Source organism: Haliotis rufescens, unplaced genomic scaffold (genome assembly GCF_023055435.1).
Source record: "Haliotis rufescens isolate VD_foot unplaced genomic scaffold, xgHalRufe1.0.p SCAF_46, whole genome shotgun sequence".
Classification (NCBI taxonomy): Eukaryota; Metazoa; Mollusca; class Gastropoda; order Lepetellida; family Haliotidae; genus Haliotis; species Haliotis rufescens.
The window spans coordinates 884932-911958 of NW_025964179.1; the positions used below are offsets into that span (position 1 = coordinate 884932).

A 27027-nucleotide genomic window follows, 5' to 3' on the forward strand; every position below is an offset into this window, starting at 1 on the left:
AGCACGGGTATGGTGCTGACAAACCTAGAAACATAATCGGGGCGAACCGGGATCATAGGTTTCTGGCGTGCCCAAGGGACGCAACTCTGCACAGCGAATCGCGTCGCCTTAGACGACTGGGCCACCCGTGCCCCCGCCGGTAGTACTAACTGACACTGGTGTGTTTCAAATACGATTCATCACATGGTCTAAAAAGCGTCTTGACTATTGTTCTGTGCTGCCTAAAAAAAACAGACAATTAAATACCAAGTTTCCCGTGCTCACTTAATTCCGCGTTGATTTGCTAGTGTTACAGTCATCGGTTCCGTCTGTTCTCTATGAGGAAGCATGCCATTAATCTTAACTGTCTTATCCCCGCCACAGAGATTGCAATGGGTTGTTCTCACCAGTCTCAAGTGTAAGCAATATACTTGTGTGGACGAAGGTGAATGTATTACTTGCTCAAATGATCTACAGTAAACTACGTTTATAACGAACACGTTTGTAACGAACTGACGGATGTAACGAACTTACTTTTTGTCCCGAATATTTGCTCTGGTTATTCTGTATATATGCATATAACGAAATACGGCTACAACGAACTAAAATTAGTGGTCCCTTTGAGTTCGTTATAACCGTAGTTTACTGTATTTTCATTTTTCAAAGACGAAAGACACAGTGATCCATTACTATTGTCGTTAATCCACATAAATATATACAAGAAAATGCTTCTCAGTTGTAAAATAGAACGTTGTTGTTTATAACACAGGCCAAAACACCCACCGTTATTTGTTCTGATGAAACATCGGATAAGAAATATAATAACACGTCCCATTTTAATTCTGGAAACCCAAAAGTCCAGAAACTCTACGGTCTTTGCCCAGTCTCGGTTAAAGGTATTTACAAAATTAAACATGCCGTTTTCATGGGAACATACCAAGGAAGAAAAAATGAAAAAAAAATTGTTTAAAAACTCAATATTTAGACTATGTCGCCCATGGGCCTGCCCATGGGCGAAGTTTGGCCCATGGGCCTGCCCATGGGCGAAGTCTGGCCCATGGGTAGGCCCATGGGCAGGCCCATGGGCGAGAATATGTTCCTTTACTTAAAACTCATGTTTTTGTTTCGCAAATACATTTAATGTATTCATTCAAGTATCATGACACAAAATTAAACTCATTTTAACTTAATTCGACGATTTTATAGCGATATTGAAATATTTCGCCCATGGGCGAGAAAAAGGTTTGGCCCATGGGCGAGTATATGTTCCTTTACTTAAAACTCATGATTTTGTTTCGCAAATACATTAAATGTATTCATTGAAGTATCATGACACAAAATTAAACTCATTTTAACTTAATTCAACGATTTTATAGCGATATTGAAATATTTCGCCCATGGGCGAAAAAAAGGTTTGGCCCATGGGTAGGCCCATGGGTAGGCCCATGGGCAGGCCCATGGGCGAGAATATGTTCCTTTACTTAAAACTCATGTTTTTGTTTCGCAAATACATTTAATGTATTCATTCAAGTATCATGACAGAAAATTTAACTCATTTTAACTTAATTCAACGATTTTATAGCGATCTTGAAATATTTCGCCCATGGGCGAGAAAAAGGGTTTGGCCCATGGGCGAGTATATGTGCCTTTACTCAAAACACATGGTTTTTTTTCGCAAATACATTAAATGTATTTATTGAAGTATCATGACACAAAATTTAACTAATTTTTACTTAATTCAACTATTTTACGGCGTTATTAAAATATTTCGTCCATGTTTACGTCAGTCCCTTTCAAGCATCAACTAACTGTTTGCAAAGTATATTGTATCATGTGAATTATACTTTATATTATATCATTACATTACTATTTAAAAAGGGCATTTGGTTGGATGTTTCCTTTAGTTCTACAAATTTCACCTGTTTTACATATTGTAGCGATCTTTAATGAACCCGGCCTTACCTCTCAAAACGTTTTGACAGTTTATCATACGAATTCATGTGCGTGTTCTCCAATTCATTGGAGTTATTTTCCACAACATTAAATTTTAGTTAGTTTCTATTTCATTTCCCATTTAATGTCCCGTTGATACATCACACTGGGCAATTACGTGACACCAGGTATGCAATATACAGGTACGCGTGCGCGTATTTTAATGAAAAAAACTATTCGTCTTTTATTGCATAACGTTTGGCTGAATATCTTACATTCTAACGAAATCTCGAAATAATTATTTAATTACATGCGGTTTCGAACTGACCAGTGGGAATTATGTTTCAATGCGATTGAGGAAAACGTGAGTGAATATTGTGACACTAAAGCAACTTTTAACTGCATTGTCACTCTTGGTATGAAAATGGTAACAGTTCAGAAAAAACAACAGCCTCCTTATGATAATTCTCATTAGTACGTTGTATCTAATTACAGTGTCGGCCTTATTTACAGGTGATTCTACAATACCTGCTCTCGGTCAATTACGATCTACCACACCACGCGTGAATAAACAGTTATGCAGGTGTTGCTGTGGGCAAATACCTAGCCTGAAAATGTTTATTTTTTTTAGGATACATGTTTTACAAATGTTCGTTGATATGTGGATATATTAAGCACAAAGACAAAAAAATGTTTATGAAAGATGAATTAGTGCCTTGATATATTCATCGAGATGTGTATTATCGTTTAAGGGGGTCATTCAATAAACGTATGTTTGGAGGAGATATCAAAGGAGCCGCCCAATATACACAGTGTCGTCCGGTGAACTACCACCCCACCCTGTCCATTAGAGTTATATAATCGGTACACAAATATATTTGATGCGGTGTCAGTGCGGAAGGAGTTTGAATTACGTCCGCCAGTTGTCACAGAAATCCTCAAAGTATAGAAACAATAAACAAGGTCAATCCGTACTAATTACCTAGTGACGCACGTAACAACGACTGTCAATAGGGAAAATGGTGAAAACAAATTGAAATAGATTTTAATAAAACATTACTGTACTACATAACTCGCAAAAGCGGTGCCTAAAATTTTTGACCGTGTTATGTGTGTTGTAAACTGACGAATAGCAAGTAATTGTCATGCTGTACGCATGGTTCCATATACAAATTCAGTTATACAACCGGTATGAAACTGAGAACTGAGATACCAAGTACAACCTGCATTCACACACGGAAGCAATATACTTGTGTGTATGCCCTCTCCTCTAAAAAATGTATCACTAAAGTATTTGCATTGTAATAAATATAGTAATGATAAAACTTGGTAATTTGGTAGGTCTCCGACAGATATGATTTTCAGTTTTTTTACACCTTTGATTGATACGGATTACGTACCTGTAGTCTAGTCACTGTCTCTAATGTATCTGCTTGTTAGAAATTTCAAATGTCTTGTTATAACACTGTTCCTAAAATACGGCAGTTTCTTTTATCGGGTATAAATAGTTGATTCGTCTTGTCACGCAGTCATTTTTTACTTGATCGAATGATTTCCAAAAAAAATTACGGCAGAGAGTTTTGTATTTTATTATATTTTTAGAAGATTTTAGAAGATGCTTACATCACTGTATCTCAGAACGTAAAACTGATAACATTCAAACATGTAATTAGTACACAGTTAATTGTTACATATAATTTCCTGCATATTCCTTTTTGAACAAAAAGCCTACATGTATACTGATATCGGTGTCCACTGTTAAAAGGGTATTAGTGCAGTCAGCCATGGTAAATGGAGAGACAATAATAAGGTGATTAATTATAGTCTGTTGCAGAATATGCGGTATAAGTGTAGTCATTGATACATATACACATTACACATATACAGATGAAATACACGATATGATGCAGTGCAAGAACAAATTAAGATACGGTTTCTATTAAAAATAATTATACGATTTTGGATTTAATTAGCATGTTTAAATTTTCAGGCCAACACGGCTGAGATACAGCATCGGCATACTCAACTGGAGTTGTTTTCTGCCGGTCGTAAGTTCATTGTTTGACTGAGCACACTCGTGTCGGGGTTGCGATATTTTCTTCTCTTTGTTGGCAACCTGCCACCGGTCTGAATTTTGAGAAAGGTCTCAGCATGGGACTGTTAATTACTTGTAGATGTTGGGTGCGGTTAGGACCAAACTTTTTCAGCTCAGAGTGTTAGTGGTCCTGGAACCCATAGTGTCAAACAGGTTCTGCACAAAACGTCCATCAGATTCTATTGTTCAGCAACATTGTCACTGAATTTCAGAACTCTGGCATGATATAATAATCAAGGATTTCGAAGTGAACGAGGGGAAAGGCAGACGCACGTGGATTTACCCTCAGGTTATTATTGTCTGGAGTTCACATTTTGGGGCATTTCATATACTAATTGAACAGAGTTCACCTGCACATGTCCACTTTAGTTATACAGACTGTAACCAAAAATGCAATGAGCCGTAGCTCTTAATCCCTTATAACAACGGTAACAACAACCAGGGTGAGGACACAGTAAGGTTAAACCGTGTCCAACAGACAATCTGAGGTGGCTATCTCCCATCAAGTCAGCTCTGTTTTTAAGCGCATAGTTATGTTTTTACATATTGAAATAAAAGGAATGAAAAAAATTATATTTAACAAACCTACACATTACCAAATACAAAACTGTATAACCCTCTCTAGACTTCGTTCCAATTAACCTGGATCATTCAACTCGCTCGCGAAGGTCGTATGCGACTTTAAAGTGAATACGTCTACAGTGTACAAGTAACTTTTAACTGTATCATATATACTCATGATAAGCAATTATTTTCGTTCCTAATTCGAATGAGCACATTCTGAGGCTAAATCTGCAAAAGGACAGATAAAATATTTCTTTGTACAATGCAAACGATACAAACGTAGCGGCTGATAATAGAGACAATGATTTAATAATCTGCCATATATAAAGTGTTCTCGTTCAATCTATTGTACATATTGAAGTGATTGTAAAGTTTCAAGGAGTACTAAAATGTTGTGGTATTATGAATGTATTTAGAATATGAATAGCGAAAAACAGTCACCATATCGGATGTACATGTATAACTTGTCTTCCAACACCACGCTTGTGCCGAGGCCCATGGTCATAAAACTAATCGGTCCCATAAAAGGAGCAAATAGTTTCGCAGATACTTCTTGCTATGGTTCACTCACAATTGTCAGACGACCTAATCATCAGTCAGACCAGTCAAGTGTGACCAGCGTACCTGCCTGGTTTTGGCTCCTAATTACTGAACTGCCCAATACTTTCATACTGTGGGCAAAGTAAGCGGCCTCGTTGAGTGATACAGACTAACCAGATTATGATTGTGTTTGTAAGTGCGTTTAATCTGTGTCGGGTTGCAGTTGTTTTATTAGTCAAGACTACGGGTAGTTTTTTCAATGAAACCTTTTAGCCGTTGAGTTTGTTTTGCATTCATTTCATTAAATACATTGTTAGGTAGAATAATAACACGTTATACGGATAAAACATCTCCCTAATCTGAGTATAATCTCACATGTACTCTAAGTACCGTACTATATTACTTTGCGGAGACACTGAGTATAATTTTTTAGTTGGCATTGTATGCTGTCTGAATGACTTTACACAAATCCCTGCATTCAATAGACCCGTGAAGATCTTCAACAAACCATTCTTGGCGTAAAAGGGCGACAGCGCTTGTCGTAAGAAGCGACTACCGGGATCGGGTGGTCAGGCTCGCTGACTTGGTTGATGCATGTCATCGTATCCCAATTGCGTGGATCGATGCACATGATGTCAATCACTGGATTGTCTGGTCAAGACTCGATTATTTACAGACCGCCGTCATACAGCTGAAATATTACTAAGTGTGGCGTTATACAACTAACAAACAAACAAAACACAAAAAGAGAAAGTGTATGAGTACTAAAACTTGCAATAGATATGCCTACCATACGTACACACATGTGTCCCATTCGACAGTCTACAACACACGAATAACTGTCAAACAAGTTTGGGTACCCTTTCTGTTCAGGCAAGTTATTTAGTTCGATAATTTTATATTAAAATCCTTTTCAATTTGTTTTCATCCTTTTTCCCTATTCCATGCATGTTTATGTTGCTACATCTTATTGCTCATGTTTCCAAGTATTGTAAAACACTTTAATGTTTCTCCTTCTTAATCTAACGTTATAATATTTCCGGTCATTGCCATCATCTAATACACAAGAGATGATACCAAGACATATTTTATTCGGTTTTATGGTCTATGCGGTCTTACAATTGATTTTATTAGTCTTTAAATCTTATGTCTAGTAAATATTTTCACAAACAGGGCTGTTAACTGATATAAGGAATGTAACATCCAGTTGAGGACTGAATACGACGTACGTTAGTCTGGTAACGACATTTCTACAATTAATATTTTGAATAAGCCGTTAATACGCCAGTTGTGACAGGGATGATGGTATGGTAGATGTAGCAGACATATTGACAGCCGTTGTTACGCGAGTCACTAGGTTATTAGTACGGCATTGGCTTTGTTGATTGGTACTATACTTTCTGTGGCCACTGGCGGACGTAATTCAAACTCCTTCCACACTGACATCGCACCAAATATATTTGTGTACCGATTACATAACTCTTACTGACAGGGTAGGGTGGTAGTTCACGCGAAACGGACGACACTGCGTATATTGAGCGGCTCCTTTGATATCGCCTCACAACATACTTTTAATGAATGACCAATTAAACGATGATACACATCAGGATCGCGGAGAGAATACAAGCTTCGTTCGCGTTGAATATATATATCAAGGCACAAATTCATCTTTCATAAACTTTTTGTGTCTTGGTGTTTAATATATCCACATATCAACGAAAATATGTAATACATGTATCCACAAAAATTAAACATGTACAGGCTAGGTATTTGCCCACAGCAACACCTGCATAACTGTTTATTCACGCGTGGTGTGGCAGATTGTAATTGACCGACAACAAGTATTGTAGAATCACCTGTAAATAAGGCCGAAACTGTAATTAGACACAACGTACTAATGAGAATATGAGAATTATCATAAGAAGGCTGTTACGTTTTTCTTAACTATTACCATTTTCATACCAAGAGTGACAATGCAGTTAAAAGTTGCTTTAGTGTCACAATATTCACTCACGTTTTCCTCAATCGCATTGAAACATAATTCCTACTGGTCAGTTCGACACTGCTTGTAATTAAATAATTATTTCGAGATTTCGTTAGAATGTAAGATATTCAGCCAAACGTTATGCAATAAAAGACGAATAGTTTCTTTCCATTAAAATACGCGCACGCGTACCTGTCACGTAATTGCCCAGTGTGATGTATCAACGGGTCATAAAATGGGAAATGAAATAGAAACTAACTAAAATTTAATGTTGTACACGCACATGAATTCGTATGATAAACTGCCAAAACGTTTTGAGAGATAAGGCCGGGTTCATTAAAGATGTTGGGTGCGGTTAGGACCAAACTTTTTCAGCTCAGAGTGTTAGTGGTCCTGGAACCCATAGTGTCAAACAGGTTCTGCAAAATACGTCAATCAGATTCTACTGTTCAACAGCATTGTCACTGAATTTCAGAACTCTGGCATGATATAATAATCAAGGATTTCGAAGGCAAAACCTTTTCTCGCCCATGGGCGAAATATTTCAATAAATCTGTAAAATAGCTGAATTGAGTAAAATTGTGTTACATTATGTGCCATGAAAATAGTTAGAACTCCTGCATGTATTTACGAAACAAAAACATAAGTTTTAAGTAAAGGAACATATTCTCGCCCATGGGCCAAACCCTTTTCTCGCCCATGGGCGAAATATTTCAATATCGTTATAAAATCGTTGAATTAAGTTAAAATGAGTTAAATTTTGTGTCATGATACTTAAATAAATACATTTAATGTATTCGCGAAACAAAAACATGAGTTTTAAGTAAAGGAACATATTCTCGCCCATGGACCTGCCCATGGGCCTACCCATGGGCCTACCCATGGGCCAAACCCTTTTTCTCGCCCATGGGCGAAATATTTCAAGATCGCTATAAAATCGTTGAATTAAGTTAAAATGAGTTAAATTTTGTGTCATGATACTTCAATAAATACATTTAATGTATTTGCGAAACAAAATCATGAGTTTTAAGTACAGGAACATATACTCGCCCATGGGCCAAACCTTTTCCTCGCCCATGGGCGAAATATTTCAATATCACTATAAAATCGTTGAATTAAGTTAAAATGAGTTAAATTTTGTGTCATGATACTTAAATGAATACATTAAATGTATTTGCGAAACAAAAACATGAGTTTTAAGTAAAGGAACATATTCTCGCCCATGGGCCTGCCCATGGGCCTACCCATGGGCCTTCCCATGGGCCAAACCTTTTTCTCGCCCATGGGCGAAATATTTCAATATCGCTATAAAATCGTTGAATTAAGTTAAAATAAGTTAAATTTTGTGTCATGATACTTCAATAAATACATTTAATGTATTTGCGAAACAAAATCATGAGTTTTAAGTACAGGAACATATTCTCGCCCATGGGCGAAATATTTCAATATCGCTATAAAATCGTTGAATTAAGTTAAAATGAGTTAAATTTTGTGTCATGATACTTCAATAAATACATTTAATGTATTTGCGAAACAAAATCATGAGTTTTAAGTAAAGGAACATATTCTCGCCAAATGGCCAAACCTTTTTCTCGCCCATGGGCGAAATATTTCAATATCGCTATAAAATCGTTGAATTAAGTTAAAATGAGTTAAATATTGTGTCATGATACTTGAATGAATACATTAAATGTATTTGCGAATCAAAAACATGAGTTTTAAGTAAAGGAACATATTCTCGCCCATGGGCCTGCCCATGGGCCTACCCATGGGCCAGACTTCGCCCATGGGCAGGCCCATGGGCCAGACTTCGCCCATGGGCAGGCCCATGGGCGACATAGTCTAAATATTGAGTTTTTAAACAATTTTTTTTTCATTTTTTCTTCCTTGGTATGTTCCCATGAAAACGGCATGTTTAATTTTGTAAATACCTTTAACCGAGACTGGGCAAAGAGCGTAGAGTTTCTGGACTTTTGGGTTTCCAGAATTAAAATGGGACGTGTTTAATCTAATTTTTAACACATTATTATTCCCCATCTGAAATTATAGCGCGGTATCAGCCGGAAAATAACTCACGATACCCTATCCTAGGTGGAGCCTCCGGTAGCGTGTTAAAGAGGAGTCACCACAAGACACGTGAAGTAAAAGCGACGTGGACACTGCGGTCTCTAGAGTGAGTGAGTTTGTTTTAAAAGTAATCCAGTTGTATCACGGCGTGACAGCTAAATGAAACAGGAAAGCCTGAAGTGATGCAGATCTCATACGTTTTTAACCTTGCTCTAGATACAGCAGCATATTAACCGAATGAAAACAATGTCTCTTAACATTTCTGTCGTTTCGCTCGTCCACGTAACTGTTCTTACCATTTCATGTTAGCAGTACGACCAAACAAACAATCTCCATATTTGTGAAAAATAGAAACTGGTTCCACGGAAGTAAATCTCAGTTTAAACTGTTAACAAAGACAGCCAACACAAGTTAGTGTCAGACTTGAAAGTCTGAACATGATACTCAGCAGTGCCTTGAGTCATCCCATCGTCCTATCCATCATCCTATTGCTGGCTGATTCCACTTCTCTATGCTCATTAACGCTTCGCAGTGATCGTGCCATTTGATATCCACTAAGGCCTGCAACCTCTGACAGCAGATCATCTTCTTTACAACGCCTGACACATCGACTACATTGACCCACTCTGCACAGCGGAGGCCTTTATAGACCTCTGATAACATAATACATCTAAATGAATTTGAAAGCTGGGAGAGCTGCCAAATACCCTGCGAAACATCGCTGCCTATCATTACCACAAACTCGACACCACAATTGCTATATTCAATTTGTCAACACCCAGCTCCATCATTTGGTTTCCACGCGCCTCCATTGGCTTCTCCATCTCTTTAAGCCTGCTTTTTTGTTACATTTATACACTGGTCCCAGCCTGTTCTTTTCACTCATGCTGTGCCACCTCTCAAGGGAAGCTGCATCATGCCGCTGTTGTATCAAGCAGGGGGATTGTGTCAAGGATGCTTGAAGCTATGGTCAGTGTCGTGAGATGCGAGAGTGAGTGAGTGAGTTGGGTTTAACGCCGCTTTTAACAGTATTCCAGTTATATCACGGCGTGTCAGCTTAATGTGGGAGGAAAGCCCGAACTGATGCAGGTCTCAGACGTTTACCACTTCGGTGAAACCCACGAGCACGGGTATGGTGAGGACAAACCTAGAAACATAATCGGGGCGAACCGGGATTCGAACCAACAATCATAGGTTTCTGGCGTGCCCAAGGGACGCAACTCTGCACAGCGAATCGCGGCGCCTTAGACGACTGGGCCACCCGTGCCCTCTTCAGATGCGAGGGGAAGCTCTTTTTTCTGATAGGGGCGGGCGTTCGCTCGTCACGCCGAAGACACGGGTTCGATTCCCGACATGGGTACAATGTGTGAAGCCCATTTCTGGTGTCCCCCGCCGTGATATTGCTGGAATATTGCTAAAAGCGGCGTAAAACCATTCTAACTCACCCTTTTCTGATGGTTGTCCTGTAGACGTCAGGCAGGTCAATGTCGGCCCGACGTTGTAGAAGGACCGGGAAGTCGTCAGATGTAACTGACGTTGCAAAACGTAGGAATACGTTCGACAGTCTCATCTCCTTCTGAGGCACACGACCCGTGAAGATCCCGGGGTAGAATAGGTCTTCAGCAACCAATGCTTGCCGTAAAAGGTGACTATGCTTGTCGTAAAAGGCGACTAACGGGATCGGGTGGTCAGGCTCGCTGACTTGGTTGATGCATGTCATTGATCCCAATTGCGTGGATCGATGCTCATGATATTAATCACTGGATTGTCTGGTCCAGACTCGATTATTTACAGACCGCCGTCATATAGCTGGAATATTGCTGAGTGCGGCGTTAAACGGGTCTAATTCACCAAACCTAGCCATCTGATCTATTTATTGGCGTCTTACAACAAGCATAGGTTGCTGAGGACGAATTCTAACACGTAATCCCCAAGGAGCTTACATGCAGACTTAAATTTAATGTTCAGTGTGGGTAGAAACATTGTTAATAGAGTAGTGAGTGAGTGAGTGTGTGAGTATGGTTTTACGCCGCTTTTAGCAAAATTCCAGCAATGTCACGGCGGGGGACACCAGAAATGGGCTTCACACATTGTGCCAATGTTGGGAATTGAACCCAGGTCTTCGGTGTGACAAGCAAACACTTTAACCATTCGGCTACCCCAATATAGTAATTAGTCTTAGTGACTAATAACATCGAAGTTGGTTTTGTTTGTTCTACAGCTCTATACAATGAGGATGAAAATTTCGTTATTCACCAACACGAAGGGGTACCGTTGCTGCCTACTTCGGTGATGAAGAGGACAAAGCATTGTTAGTTTTGTTTAAAAACATGAGAAATGAAAGTGTGCTTGTATCAGAACCACTGCTGATGGCACAATCCGACAAGATTAGTTCGGGTAATTCAGATTTCACATGTTCTATAGATTGGAGACGTCGTTTAAAAAACGTCATTGAATTGTCTGGAAGTCTATGTTGAAGCAAATAGTGATTGATAGTCTTGAAAGTGATTCAGAAAAGAGGATTGTCTGGCAAAAATGCTTGAATCTCTTGAACAGGCTATGACGACAATGCCATTTTCAACGCGATATTACTGAAATTTTCCAGATAACAACTGTCACGGGGTCAAGCGGGACCGAGACATGTACATCTCGCAAGGATTCACAGCCTATGCTATGTTGTCAGGTATATAACAATTGGCACTGACAAACCAAGGTTCATAACAAGAGCAAATCTGGGATTCGAACCTACGATAATCGGATCCTGGCAGGCTAAGGGACGCAACTATGCACGGCAAATTACGGATCCCTAGACGACGTTATGAGCGTTATGAGATTCGAACCCGCGATACTGGTAGCGTGGCTAAAGGGTGGTTGGTTGGTTTGTTTTTTAACGCCGCACTCAGCAATATTCGATATTGGGATCGATGACATGCATCAACCAAGTCCGCCGGCCTGACCACCCGATCCCGTTAGTAGCCTTTTACGACAAGCATAGTCGCCTTTTACGGCAAGCATCGGTTGCTGAAGACCTATTCTACCCCGGGATCTTCACGTTTCCGTGGCTAAAGGACGCAACTCTGTACAGTGGGCGCCTACGTAGTGAGACAACAGTGTCACCCGGGCCTCATCGATAACACAACCTACACCAACCAGACACCAGAGTGGGAGGCTTCACATTGACATTCTATTATATTTCAAGTCGTGGTTCATTACTTCGACTGCATTGAATGCAGACTGAGGTTCCAAAATGGCTTTCCCAGAAGGTCATTTTGACGAGTGTAGACATAATATGATATCTAGTCCTTTTAAAATATCACTTATGGGCTATTAGCTCTGTTGGAAATGTCCACTGAGATTAGCGATGATCTGTCAGCAATGAAATGGACATGTCAGACTGACTTAGCAATGAACATTCATGCGTTAGCATTGTGGTATCCTGTGTTTTTGGCCACCGGTGGGGCAGGATACGCTTTCCTTTTACGAACACCTGACATCACCTGACAGGGATTTATAAACAGGTTCATGATAGTCGAAATCATAAATTGACTCTGCCTTTAGAAGAGATGTTAAAAAAAGGGAGAGCTTAAATTTACGTAAAACCTACTCTGAAATGGTTCAGCATCCATGGTCTGGTGGTAGAGCGTCCGCACGGAGAGTGGAAGGTCAGGAGTCGATCCCCGGCCGCGTCATACCAAAAGACGTTTAAAGATGGTACTTGTTGTTACCCTGTCTGTCGCTCGGCATTAAGGGGCTAAAACAAGGACTGGTCGGCTCGGAGTCAGTATACTGTGTTTGAGTGGGGTATTCATGTTAAACTGCGGCATGGTATCTTACTGAGCTAGCACTATAAATCGGCATCAGTCCGGACTAGTACAAGCAGCCACACACACACGTGCATGCACGTCGCTATATAAGTGCAATAATTTTGGACGCGACGTTAAACCCAATTTCACCTCACCTCACCTCAAATGGTTCGTAAGTTAGCCTTCGATGACTACCTATAAATATTAGTGGTTCACGATCTGTCTTCAGTCCCGGCCTTGACTGGTAGCGCTGTCCTGCGTGACACTGAGCCATAAATAATCCTACACGAGTACCTGTCAGGAACCATTTATCTCACGACTGAAAGCGATTTGGATACGTTCTTAAACAACGAGTTGTACGATAAATGGTATATGACAAGCTCGAGTTTAGTAATCTGTTTCTTACACCCCCTAAAATCGAACTATTTTAGCATCGAAATGTCTGTTTTCATGATCGCAGTGGCGCATTGATACATAACATATGTGTGACGTCATCCAGCTTAATACCCTCCAAATAAATGTTTAAGTCATATCTCTGGATTATCAAGACTATGATGATAATGAAAACGAGATATTATCAAATACTCTAAAACCATAACGTTTCGACACAGACGATTTTGAATTCCACCGAATCATGAAAAACTTATCAATGAATTACAATCAGCCAGATCATAATCTGAGTAGCCAATCACGAACCTGGAATTCGATCTCACACATATGTGTGATACCAGTTATCAAAGATAGGTTTCTCACCAACAGACGTGTAAGAAATTGCGTTCATAGGCTCAACATTAGCATGTTATACATCATAAACTTTGAGTTAGCAGACAACCCCAGCAGTGTTTGAGCGAATTGAATTAAAGGAGTCAGCATCATGAGTGCCATGGAACAGGAATCCGATTCTCAATTCCAAAGAATTATTCTGCTCAGTGTGGTAAATGTATTCTATTAGACCCCAGTGTGTGACACATATCCTTTGTATGTGTTATTTCCTGTCCCCAGCGCTTTGAAATCTAATGTTCTTGACACCAAAAGTGTAGCGATACTATACTAGCGGTGGTATAACGACCCTGTGCACCATCAAAATTCATTGCTGTTGGTCTTTTTCAGAATCATGCATGATAATCACATATACAAACACTTTGTAATGATTAGCAATGATAACCCTGAAATTGTACCTGTCTCCCGGGCATTGCATGCATTCTATCACATGAGAAAGACATTCGTCAAACATCCATAGTGCACGTGGGGCCGAATCAGTTCAAACATAGTGAGTGAGTGAGTGAGTGAGTTGGGTTTAACGCCGCAGTATTCCAGTTATGTCACGACGTGTCAGTTTAATGTGGGAGGAAAGCCCGAAGTGATGCAGGTCTCAGACGTTTACCACCCACGAGCATGGGTATGGTGCTGACAAACCTAGAAACCTAATCGGGGCGAACCGGGATTCGAACCCACAATCATTGCTTTCTGGCGTGCTCAAGGGACGCAACTCTGCACAACGAATCGCAGCGACTTAGACGACTGGGCCACCCGATAATACTCGTAGAGGATAAGACAAATATATAACGTCAACGACAGAGAATAACCAGTCTCGATTATCCGACGAAACAGATTCATTGGGCGTAAAATGAAAAAAGATATGAATGGATCACTGAAAATCAGTGATGACATCAGGTTTAAAAACAACGACAAAGCAAAAAGTAAGGGCGTGAGTGAGTGAGTTGGTGAATGAGTGAGTGAGGGAGCATCAGGGTCAATCTGTGGTTCAAATTCCCGATCATCGGTTTCTGGTGAGGCCAGGGGCCTTAACTCTGCAAAGAGAAGACCACGAGACAGAAACAAACACCTCCACGCTCACTAAATCTCTTCTCCATCGTATCTCAATTGCGTAGATCGATGCTCATGATGTCAATCACTGGATGGTCTGGTCCATACTCGATTATTTACAGACCGCCGTCATATAGCTGGAATATTGCTGAGTGCGGCGTTAAACAACAAACAGACACACAAATAAATCTCTCTAACACTATTACCTACCAAAACGGTACAATTCCATAAATGTTGTCAAAAAAAATTTTCGAATTGTTTTTTGATAGTGGTAAACACAAAACGTTAACGCCAGGGGATGACCAGACTTAACTACCTGCAGACTCCACCGAGCGCAAAAGGTACACACGCGGTGAAAAACGTTTTCAAACATGCCTTGTTTTTCTTTTCATCTTTTTTAAATAGTTGCAATAGATCCATACCTTCACAGTGAACAATCAAGGGCATGATCATACGTTTTTCAATTCCTCAAAAAGTCTAAAAATGAAGCTGACAAATATTTCCACGACTTGTGTGACGACTTATTAAGACATTTTGAACACTTTGTAATACATTGTCGGTATGTAAGCCTCTTTCAATCCCACTTGTCATTGTAACGACACTAGTAAAAATCACCTATTGATCTCGTGAAAGGCTTTGCGAAAAGCTTTGTGAAACGCTTTGTCAGAACAGTATTGAATGATTACAAGCTTCGATAAAGAAACAAATCTCTCAAAGGTTGAGTTCAAACTTCAATGAAAATAGCACAAATTAAATGTTTCAATTATAGCAAAGGCACAAATTCATCACTTGGCTGACGTAAGTTCTGTTTATTTAACAATCCCTGCTTGTCGGACAGACAGACGAACATCTGAAATACTTGCAGCTAAATGTTTTTTTAAATTTTTAATTATTCTGTTGGTGATGTATTTCGCCCACAGCAGATATTAATATTCGTTTGTGTCAAAGTTTGTTTGTTGGATTACTTTGTATATTTGTTGTTTATGGCTGCATTCAGTAATAGTCATCACATACAGTGATGGAAAAAGGCTGACCGTAACCCCCCCCCCCAAAAAAAAAATAAAAAAAAAATATAATAATCATAAAAAAAAAATAAAAAAAATAAAAAATAAAAATAAATAAATAATAAAATATATAAAATAAATAAAGATAAATAAATAAATAATTAAATAAAAAAAATAAAAAATTGTTCAAGAAGGATATATGTCTTCTCCGTATATAAGATATACCTGACTGAAATGATCCTACCCGGCTTTTGGATTGACTGAGTGATCGACAAGAGCTACTTAGAGACGGTCGGCGATTCAGAGGTTGGGATTGGCATTCCCAGATTTGATAACAGAGACTGATGATCTAGAGACCGCGGGGAGATGGTGGTCACAGATATTGCTGGTCGGGGAACCACAAACCAATGTACGCTGAAATACATTACTGTCCCCTCATACCAAGCTCTATTCAAATGCTGGTATTATCAAAGAATAAGCCGCCTGTTACAGGCATGGATTCCTGGGGACTCGTATTCATTCTGTTATTTCCTCTGGGTACCATTCAGTAACACGATTTAGAGCCATTTCAATTTCAGAGAATCAAATAACAGCTGCCTGATTAATAATCAACATTTTGCAAATTATACACAGACGTCGAAATATACTCAACAACAAAAGTTCCTGTGACACCAATATTTTTGTGTATTTTCCAAACAAGTAAAGTTTGGTTTTCAATATTGGAGTCCATGTATGGAATCAAGTCACAAAAACGCAACTGCTACAGAAAATCATGCATTCCATGCAAAAGTTGGCTTTTATGCAAGCCCCACGCATTTCACTACCCAGGAATGGGTATAAAAACATGTGCGTTAACGGGATTCCATATGCATTGTTTAGCATCGTGCTGACAACCAGTCAGAAAAACTACAAAATTACGCAATTATTCAACATTACGAAATGCCACGCCTGTCCGAAAATGAGCGTCTGCGAGCCATTGGTATGTAGGGCTGCAACGATACACCTAGGTCACGATACGATACGAATCTCGATATTTACATCACTATTCGATACGTATCTCGATACGCTACGATACACATAGTGACAAGAGAAGACAAGAGATAAATGAATAAAACCTTATTTATTAAAATGAAAAATTAATGAAAGTGAATGAATGTTCATGAGTCATAAAATATATACTGTAATGAGTATTTTAACTTAATGAATCATCTGCTATTTCCATGTAATGGCTAGCAAACACAAAAGTAACAGTCCTACATATTTGTGAGTTCTGACTAGATGGTAGGAGTAAATACTAAATGTACCAGTGTCCAGTAACTAATGATTTGCCATTTTCATGTATAAAGGCAAAAAAAAACAATTAAAAACAATTATCTATATAGCAACAGCTATGTTATACACCATTTGAAAGGTCTAATCCTGGTGTTTATAAACATGAAAGTTATGTTTATCACATTATTTAAATAATGCATTGACAACGTAATTAAGTTAGTTGTAAATTAAAAAATGTGAGCTAACACATTCATAACGTCCAAATTAAGGACCAAGGAAGCGAAAATTTGACGATTTTGGGCAAATATGAGATTTTGAAAGATCTACTTATCATTTATTTTTTATTTTCATTGTTTACGTAATTGGAAAATTATTGTAAAAAGAATTATGAATAGTACCTGGTTTCACTCATTTCCAGATAACAGCAGCTGTCCGCTCAGTTACATGAAGAAATACCTCCGTTTTCGAAAGCTTCGTATGAATAACACGTTCGTCGAAGACTGACATATGACACATCGCTAGAAAGTTTGTTTTTTCATCTACACGCACGTAACATTGTCTGGAGTCTTTTCGTAGCTATAACATAAGATTTCATTGGATAACAAATGGTTTCTAATGACGCTTTCTTGCCAAAATCTGCTACAAGGTTCATGATTGGTCAAATTTGAGCACGTGACCTGAGGCAGGCAATCAAATTACAAATTTCTCGTGTGCGATGAATTTCAGATTTTTACGAAATATTTTGGTTAAATCGTGTTATTTTGAACGTTTTAAGCAGGAAATAGCGATCTATATTAAAAATATGGAGCTTCGTGGATGTATATATCATGTTAGGTTACAAGCTGTGACAAAGAATTTTCATGCATATATTTTGGCATTGAACATCGTGTCCGAGCCGAGAATTCGATGCGACGAAAGCCGAGATGTCATTTGACTAACATTACACGCGATCGCACGAAAAGATGGGAATAATAACTTAGCTGTAAGTTTGACAACCTTTAGATATATTTTTGTTGATTTTATTTATCACTTTGTATAATGTATTTAAAGATTTGCTTGAAACGTCTTTGTTTTGCTCTTTGACATGTTCGATGTGCACCCGTTGTCGAAGTATGTTTCCCAGAATTATATTTTCAATGACATTGCGGGAAATAGTGAATAACTTTTTAATATATCGATAAAAAATAATCAATTGATAGATTTAATAAATGAATGGTATGACAGGTAGGTTCCCTACGGACCCTGGGGACTCGATGCTTCTTGGCCGGTTTACCGGCCTACGGTGTTGAAAGAGTTAAAACACATTTAAAACGTATCTGTGATAAAAGTTTATTTACAAAAAAAAGAAAAGACGTACGTATATACGTCTTTGAAAAAACGTATCGTGAAAAAATCGAGATACAGCACCTCACAAATCGCACACCGTATCGTATGGAGTGAATCGCGATGCATCGGTGTCCCGGATATCGTTTCAGCCCTATTGGTATGCTTGAAGCATGATCGAGTCAACGTGATGTTGCAAGACAATTTAACGTCCACAGAAACACCATTTAGTGTTTATGGCAACGTTGGCAACAGACGAAAGTAGTCAGAGACCATCCTCGGAGTGGCAGGCCACGCGTAACCAATAATCGACAAGACTGGATTCGAACAACACACCTACGAAATCGATTCCAGCCAGCAACAGTGACTGCAAGAAGCATCCATGGCCTTCGATGAATATCTTCACAAACAGTAGGTCGTCGCCTCAGATGTACAGGGATTGTCGCCAGAAGACCCGCCAGACGACCCATTTTGACAGGAAACTACCTTGTCCATTCCATGAGACGAAGATATGTTGCTTGCATCGCAACCAGAGGTGGACACACACGCTATTGATTTGTAAATTGACATTTTTGCATGTTCATTTTTGTTTTTATGAAATCACGCATTTTCTGAAGTCAGTACGGCAAATTTACTTACAAGAGTCGTTTATCTGTTTCCGAAATTGTTTCAGATTTGGTAAAAAACATAACTTTGCATTAAATCTTAAATCAACAAGCACCATTTTAGCGTCTTCTGGTATGAAGAAAAACACGTAACCCAATTTATACTCAAGTATTTATCCTACCTCAGTGTGAGTATGTACGAAATAATCAAGTGATTGACATCATGGTCATCAATTTACTCAATTGGGATACAATGGCATGAGAAGTATAGGTCAGCGAGCCTAACCACCCGAGCCCTAACGACAAGCATAGTCGCCTTTTACTCCCTGTATCTAAACCATCGGCATTTCATTAATGACATCACGTTAATTCATGCTGAGGGTTTCTTTGAGTGTCGAGAAGAATATTCTCTGCAACCGAACCCGTTCACCTACATTTCTTAAGTGGATAACCTGACTTCTTGTCTCCTAACTAATAAGTTCCACCAAACACGGTTATACAATACAGTACATCTCACTCTTAACACCAAACCCAATTTCCGTCTTGGCTGACAACGCGCGTCTCAGTAATTATGGACCAAGGGCGTGTGCAAAGACGGCCTCCGGAGCCTGTGTAAGGAGACGCCCGAGGTATACGTGCAGTGACAGTGTGGGAGGCCAGCGGTGGGATGTATCTGCTTGAGAGATGCTGATAGCGCAGCAAGCAGGCCGAACGGACTTACCACCACAACAGCAGACCTCCATGCTTACTGTCCCCATCCAGGTGAGTGATGCCTTGAAACACGCGTAACACGTACACTGACGACATAACTGAAAACTTCTTAAGTGATTCAATGCGACGTTTCGGTACCTTTATCAAGCAAGTGATTCACAAAGTGTTCTCCTTTGCTTAAGTGTTTAAAAAGTCGACTTCTGCCTCAGCAACTTCGGCTGACCTGCCCCTTGTGTGTGAGCAGGATGGAACATATCTATTGGTATTTTTTAGAATTGATAAAATTTTTATACCTGGAACGCCAAAGTTGTAGGTAGAATGGGTTGTTGTTATACTGACGCCATGTGATGCTTGTTGATATGCAGGAAGTGGCATCTTGTCTTTTACGCTTAATTTTATATAGAAACAGATTTTAAAGAAATATATTGTTGCTTAAAGTACATTGTAGGCTGACAATTATCTTAGATCTGTAAACTCATCAGAAGACATATCTTGAAGAGGTCTTCATGACCATTGAAATTTGGAGTTAAAGATGTGGTGGACGGGGTATTTTACACACAAAAAAAACTCCTGTAAAAAAAGCTAAATACTTCGTAGGACAAGTTGGATGTCCTGAAAAAATTGTTTTGGGTTTAAAATTTAATTTCCGACTTCTTCCTGCATGTTTTGGAGCAGTGGCCGAAGAATGTATCATGTGCAGGAATGTGTATAGTCATTAAGTAGTTATTGTTAACAAAAAAGCGGAACATAAATCCTAAATGTCGAGATTCGATTTCAGAAATTAACAAAATATCAACAGTACGAAATTCATTTATTGAAGTAATGACTTGTTACGCGTGTCACTAACCACTTAAACACAATCTGAATTTTCAAACTACTTTCATGGTGTGTGTTTGTTTGTTTGTTTTTCAAAGCCGCACTCAGCAATATTCCAGCTTTATGAAGACGGTCTGTAAATAATCGAATCTGGACCAGAAAATCCAGTGATTGATATCATTTGCCTCGATCCATGCAATTCGGATACGATGATATGCATCAAGCCTGACCATCCGATCCCGTTAGTCAGCTCTCGCGACAAGCATAATCGCCTTTTACGGCAAGCATGGGTTGGTGAAGACCTATTCTACCCCGGATCTTCACGGGTCTCATGTGTGAGTTCCTTGGAGGACGAACCTTAAAAGAATAACGACCCAAAGTAAATGAACATCATGAACACAATTATTCACTAAGTATAGATTTTGACAGGTAGGCGCCACGTTCGCCACGAAGCGAATTTGCACATGTGTCTAAATGACACCTGAATTGTCATACTACATTTGTCTATCTGCCAATTAGTGAAAACTTAGTTTGAGTTAAAGGGCTACAAGGAAATCGTTACTTTAATCAAAAGTGTACATCATATAATTTCTCATCAGATTAAATGTTACGGGATTCATTGACGCTATTTCTCCGAGAGAATTTAAAATCAATTTAAATCAATTTTCTCTCACACAACAAGCAATTATCTAGATTTGAACTTCGGAAGTAGATTTTGTCAAATTATTCATTGTCACCTCCGGCTTGGTTGCAGCGAGCACAACGCTTATAAATGAAATCGATATGCATTACACAGATCGGGCTCATATTATTATGGATGTCGTTTGAAGATGCTCTGCATTTTCTATTGATATGGAAACACCAGGCAATTATCAGACATAATGTGTATTTTAACACCCATGGTTAGAATGAGACGCTTTATTCGGTGATTCGACCAGCATGGGCATTCTTAAACCAGTCCACAACTTTATTGGCAAGAGCAAAAGATTTGACAGGAAAATTAGGAAAAAATGTTTTGTATAAAAGAAACAGCAAGTTCTTTCCAAGGCACCACAAATTACAACTCACGTTTACGGATTTAATTCCAGGCATTGTACATTTTTTTACATTTTTTTACATTTTTTTTGTTTAGCATTAACTTGTGTACTTTACCAGCTGTTGCAAGTTGTGCTCCTGTAGCGGTATTTGCACAAGCAATGTTGCCGGTTTACAACTCCAAATTTCAGTTGTACGAAATACAAAATATCTTAAAGTTGGACTTTCGACGGACAACGCGTAGTTTTAACAGTACCATAATTTAAAGGAATTCAAACAGTTCTAAATAACAATGCATGTTTGAAGGAGTGAAAACATGCTTGGTATTATCCGTCATTGTTAGCAAGTCTTGTCAAGAACGAAAACCACAAGTGATCATCATTGTACAAAGAGGTCTAATCACATAACTAAGTGTCAGCCAGGCTCACTAAACGCACCGTGATGCCATTCTTGTCCCAGTCTTCAACGCTCACTCATCTAATTGGGAAAATTACGTACTTATGTGTTTACATACAACGTTACAAAACAAATTACATCCGGTGATAGTCTGACAAAGCCAAAGGGAAAGGTCACAAAGGGTGATATGTTTGCTAATGCGATGTAACTTCAATACTAAAAGTAATGGAAACATCCTGTCTTTTATCGATGCGACCGCTTTATCCCCGACCGTTCTATGCGACATTCGGATGTCATTGTAGTACATTTATAAACCTCCTGTGACCTTGTCCACTGTTCGCCTAGCGGGTTAAATCTCATAAGCGGGGATTATAAATAATTGAATATGACAGGCATCAAGTTGACAATCTCATTAAAATCAGATCTTAGTTCTCGCTACCGACAATAAGTTGACATAAGCCAATCAGATAACAGCTTTCTCGCGTACACGTACAGTGTATATGGCACAAGTTTCAAACTGGCGACTTCTATTTCAGACTACGCCTCGAAAACTATTTTGACTTCTTGATTCAAAATTTGAAAACTGAACAAAAGAACATTCTGGAATGTCTAATAGCTTGCCCAGATTGTATGGCAGTTCTTCCAACGGGCTATGCAAAGTTTCTTCCGTTTATTTATTATATGTTTATCCCATGGAACTACGAGGTTGACGATGATGTTGACGATGATGTTGACGATGATGTTGACGTACAGCCCGTAAGGGACCGAACATATCAAATATCAAATGGTCGGTCTCCAGCTGTCGTTCAGAATATCTCGTGCTAACCTTTTCGAGGCTCCATGATCAGAAAACACATTCCGATTGTCACTTTCTTTCTGATCCTATAAGGGACGTTCTGATTGAGCGGATAGAAGGTGACGTGAAACGTAATGGGATGGCCTAAGGTCTTTGCTTAGCGGAAGCGAGGAGTAAGATCTTATATTAATGAGGTTGGCAGACAAAACCGTTGTGTTAGAACAAATTCATTATTATCTGATCTGCTACTGCGATACGATACCTCTCGGGGGTAAGATCGCACGACGCCGCCACGGGAGGACGCGTCAGGTGAACGGCTGTCAGCATCATGGCTGATAATTCTCGGTACGAGTGAACGGGGCATTCAAACCAGCGTATCTGACTTGTGTGTCTCGTAAACGAAATGAACACGACAGTTCCGAATGTAAATAATTAAGAACGCGACAACACATCGCTGTGGATATTTCATACATCAGGTCGTTTCTGAGCGTCATGGTATCTACACTCAAACTGGAGTTCCATGTAAGGAATATTTGACTTATGTTTATGGTTTTCTTTTGTTAAAATCGATTTTTTTCGAATCGCGGTAATAAAGAAACGAAAACGAATAGTTTTAGAAAGCTGACATCTGATTGGTGTAAGAACCAACGCAACCCTTTGTAGTTGGACGGTCAAAGCTCGCTGAGGTTGGTTTGGTTGGTTGGTTTGTTGTTTTACGCAGCACTCAGCAATATTCCAGCTATATGACGGCGGTCTGTAAATAATCGAGTCTGGACCAGACAGTCCAGTGATTAATATCATGAGCATCGATCCACGCAATTGGGATCGATGACATGCATCAAACAAGTCAGCGAGCCTGGCCTCCCGATCCCGTTAGTCGCCTTTTACGACAAGCATAGTCGCCTTTTACGGCAAGCATGGGTTGCTGAAGACCCGGAATCTTCACGTGAGGAATCACCTTATACCATCTCCTATGGAGGTATCGTCATACCTTGATAAGGTATTCGTTAATAATGTTATTGTAATTGTAACAAATATAACCTGTGTACGAGGCCCTCGTATACTAATTGTTGAGGCTGTCCGTGAAAAAAATGTTTTAAATAACTATTCAAGCAAAGAAAAGACAAAATCAAAATTTCTAACTGCCTATGCATTATTGAATTAAAAATCGTCTTTTTATGTCAGCTTTTTGCCATCTAATTTCAAAATGTTATTGTTTATACTCTGACAAGGAATACTTCGAGAAGGGCAGGAGTCTCTGTTCTGTCTGTCACGAAGTTGGTCACGAAGTACGAATGGCAGACATGTATCGCATCGGAGTAAAAGATCTGGTTGTAATGAGATTTGTGTTGGAACGACTTGACAAATCAGTTGGTTTCAGATTGACGCACACTTTGTTCCCATGACCTTCCTCAGACCGCATTTTGTTCCTCAAGGATTACCGGACAATACCCGTCCTTGTAAATCACTGTAATATACGCATTTGTGTAATCGCCTATGGTAATTTGTATGCCAGGGCCCGCTGGGATTCAGAATCAGATTAACGTTTATGCCTGTGCTGCTTTGAAAGCTGTCGGAGATACGGAGATAAGGAACGGGTGAATATACTGTGTTTCGAGGATGCCTCAGAGATTACAAGCGTTTTCGAATTATCTGCCCCAAGTAATGTTTTTTGGTAAAACTTTATATTATTTTACGAGATTAGTGATTTACATTTGCGGTTGAATATTCCATATTCCCCAGTAATTATTTCTGACAAAATGAAGAAACACTTGGTTTTCCCATATTACGAGTTAAACATTATCCATCGATCCATTCTATTGTTAGGACGAGGTCACTTTAACCGACTGTGACGTCATCAACAATAACAACGTCGCTATTTGCATTTTGCAAACAATGTAAAGAATGGAACAATTAAATTATATGTGTTATTTAGTAATTGTAGTAATTTAGTCCTATTGGACAATATCTGTATTTGAAAATAAGAAAGATAAAAAATTTAACCAATGGAACAATTGGCATGAATTAGCCATTCATTATGAAGCAGTACTCATCATGTTCAGGAGATGGAATAAATTACCCCTGCTAGAGCGCAAATATACTCTTTGTATCCAATATTGCCAATGAATATCATTACATTTTTATGTTTCGATATTTTTAACGAAATCTCTATCTTCCTAAATGCTATTCAGTTCAAACGAATATTTTAGTTTTCAGTCTCTTTTTCAATGTACAAAACTCGAAATCATGTAAGAAATATGATGAAATGTGTTAAATCTTCCAGGAAACCCCTTCCGTCATCATGTAATTTGTATTTGTTGTGCGTTCGTATAATACAATTCCGTAATAAAGATCTAGATGTGTTCTGTTCTCAGTGAGAGCGATTGAACAGTATTACACCGATACCCTTGCGTAACGATAATGGCAATTATATTTGTATCTATTTTAATTAAAAAAAGAACACAATAAAAAATAGTTGGAAGGTTCGAATTCAGAGCTTTTGTCTCCACATACATACGTAGTATTAAATGAATTAGCTGCCATAAGCTAAACTTGGGCCTGTTTATGAATGTCACCGTGATCTGAGGCGCTGTAATTAGTTGTGTCCCTAAATGGTACCAGAACCGCTAATTATGGATTGGAATCCCAAGTTTCACTCTGATTATGATCTTTGGTACTCGTGATTTTAACAATGGATAAACGTCCAAGACCCGAGTCACCTCGGACCTTCGATATTAAAAAAATTCGAGTCATTGTGACATATAATCAATTGTGTTCAAAGCTGCCTGAATTTTTGTCACTCACTCATCTATAAACGTTTGGTCACGGTTTTGTCAAATCTGTCTATGTCAACATAAACAAGTTAGACTCAAAACAGATGGCCTCCATTTTATACGTAAGCATTCAGATACTGCAATACGATGAGTGAGTGAGTGAGTTTGGTTTTACGCCGCTTTTAGCAATATTCCAGCAATATCACGGCGGGGGACACCAGAAATGGGCTTCACACATTGTACCCATGTCGGGATTCGAACCCTGGTCTTCGGCGTGACGAGCGAACGCTTTAACCACTAGGCTACCCGACCGCCCCTGCAATACGATGACATGCACTTACCAATTCGCCTGACCACCTGATCCCGTTAGTCGCCCCTTACGACAAGCACATGGGTTGCTAAAGATATTCTTGGTATTAACGTTAACGGAAGTACGGCGGCCATGTGCAACCCAACTTTCTTTCATCGCACCTTCGCGGTGTGGAACTATGCTCATACTATCAACCTTTGGTTTACAGGAACGACATTTTCCATATGTCATTGGTATAGGTTGAATATTGCTGACAAAGGCGCCATACTAGATCCGCTCAAAATCATTATTATGACATTGACGAATGCTTAATTCTGATTGGTTAAAAAGAGGTTTCCTTCTTGCTCCGGAAACCTCTTTCAAATATAATAAGTCTTTTCACACACAAAAAAACGTGCGTATGAATATATCGATAACCTACATATCGATTCATAAACAATGGCTGCAGATTGATCACCCATAGGAACTGTAAAACGTATCGATATTTCCTCTATTACAGGCTTGGTCTCTAATACAAGCCAGGTCTCTAATGCACGCCAGGCCAACGGCACTCGCGAAATTAATAGACGGCCTAGCGTCCAATAGAGGAAATACGGTAGTTTGAGATTACAAGTCTGTTGGGGACAAGCAATTTCCTCATTGAAACAACCGACAATGAAAGTAAAATATAACATTTTAAAAATGTGTTTGAAAAATGTTGTTTAAATTATTTTTTTTGTGATCGATATTCGTTGCCATGTCCGACAACCGCCACAGTTAGCATTTGGAATTAGGGTATTTGAAAGTCCACCAGAAAACACTCCTCCCTTTGAAAGTCCACCAGAAAACACTCCTCCCTTTGAAAGTCCACCAGAACACACTCCTCCCTTTGGAAGTCCACCAGAAAGCACCCCTCCCTTTGAAAGTCCACCAGACAACACTCCTCCCTTTGAAAGGCCATGAAAATAATGCCCCGACGTCACTGAAGTAACAGAGCAGGAACTTGATCATAACAAAACTTGTTGAAATTCAATATCAGAACACTACAATGAAGCCAATCATACACGACTACCTGTTTCTTTGCAAGAAATGGCTGGGTCCTAACAGTGCCCAAGGATTATTTGTGAACTTTCTGTTTAGAAAACTTTGTCTTTTGAACACTTATTTTGAACTTTTCAAGCCAATGTAAATTTTAATGTTAACTTTAATGATATT

General features: G+C 39.1%; 1 protein-coding gene across 1 annotated transcript in view; it reads left to right on the top strand.

The window, feature by feature from the left end:
• The first annotated feature begins 19657 nt into the window (after window positions 1-19657).
• LOC124141622 (G-protein coupled receptor dmsr-1-like) overlaps window positions 19658-27027 on the top strand; it is a 37671-nt gene continuing 30301 nt past the window's right edge. The window contains exon 1 of the mRNA XM_048383248.1: window positions 19658-19757. The gene's annotated coding sequence lies outside the window, so the exon portion shown is untranslated. The remainder of the gene's footprint in view (window positions 19758-27027) is intronic.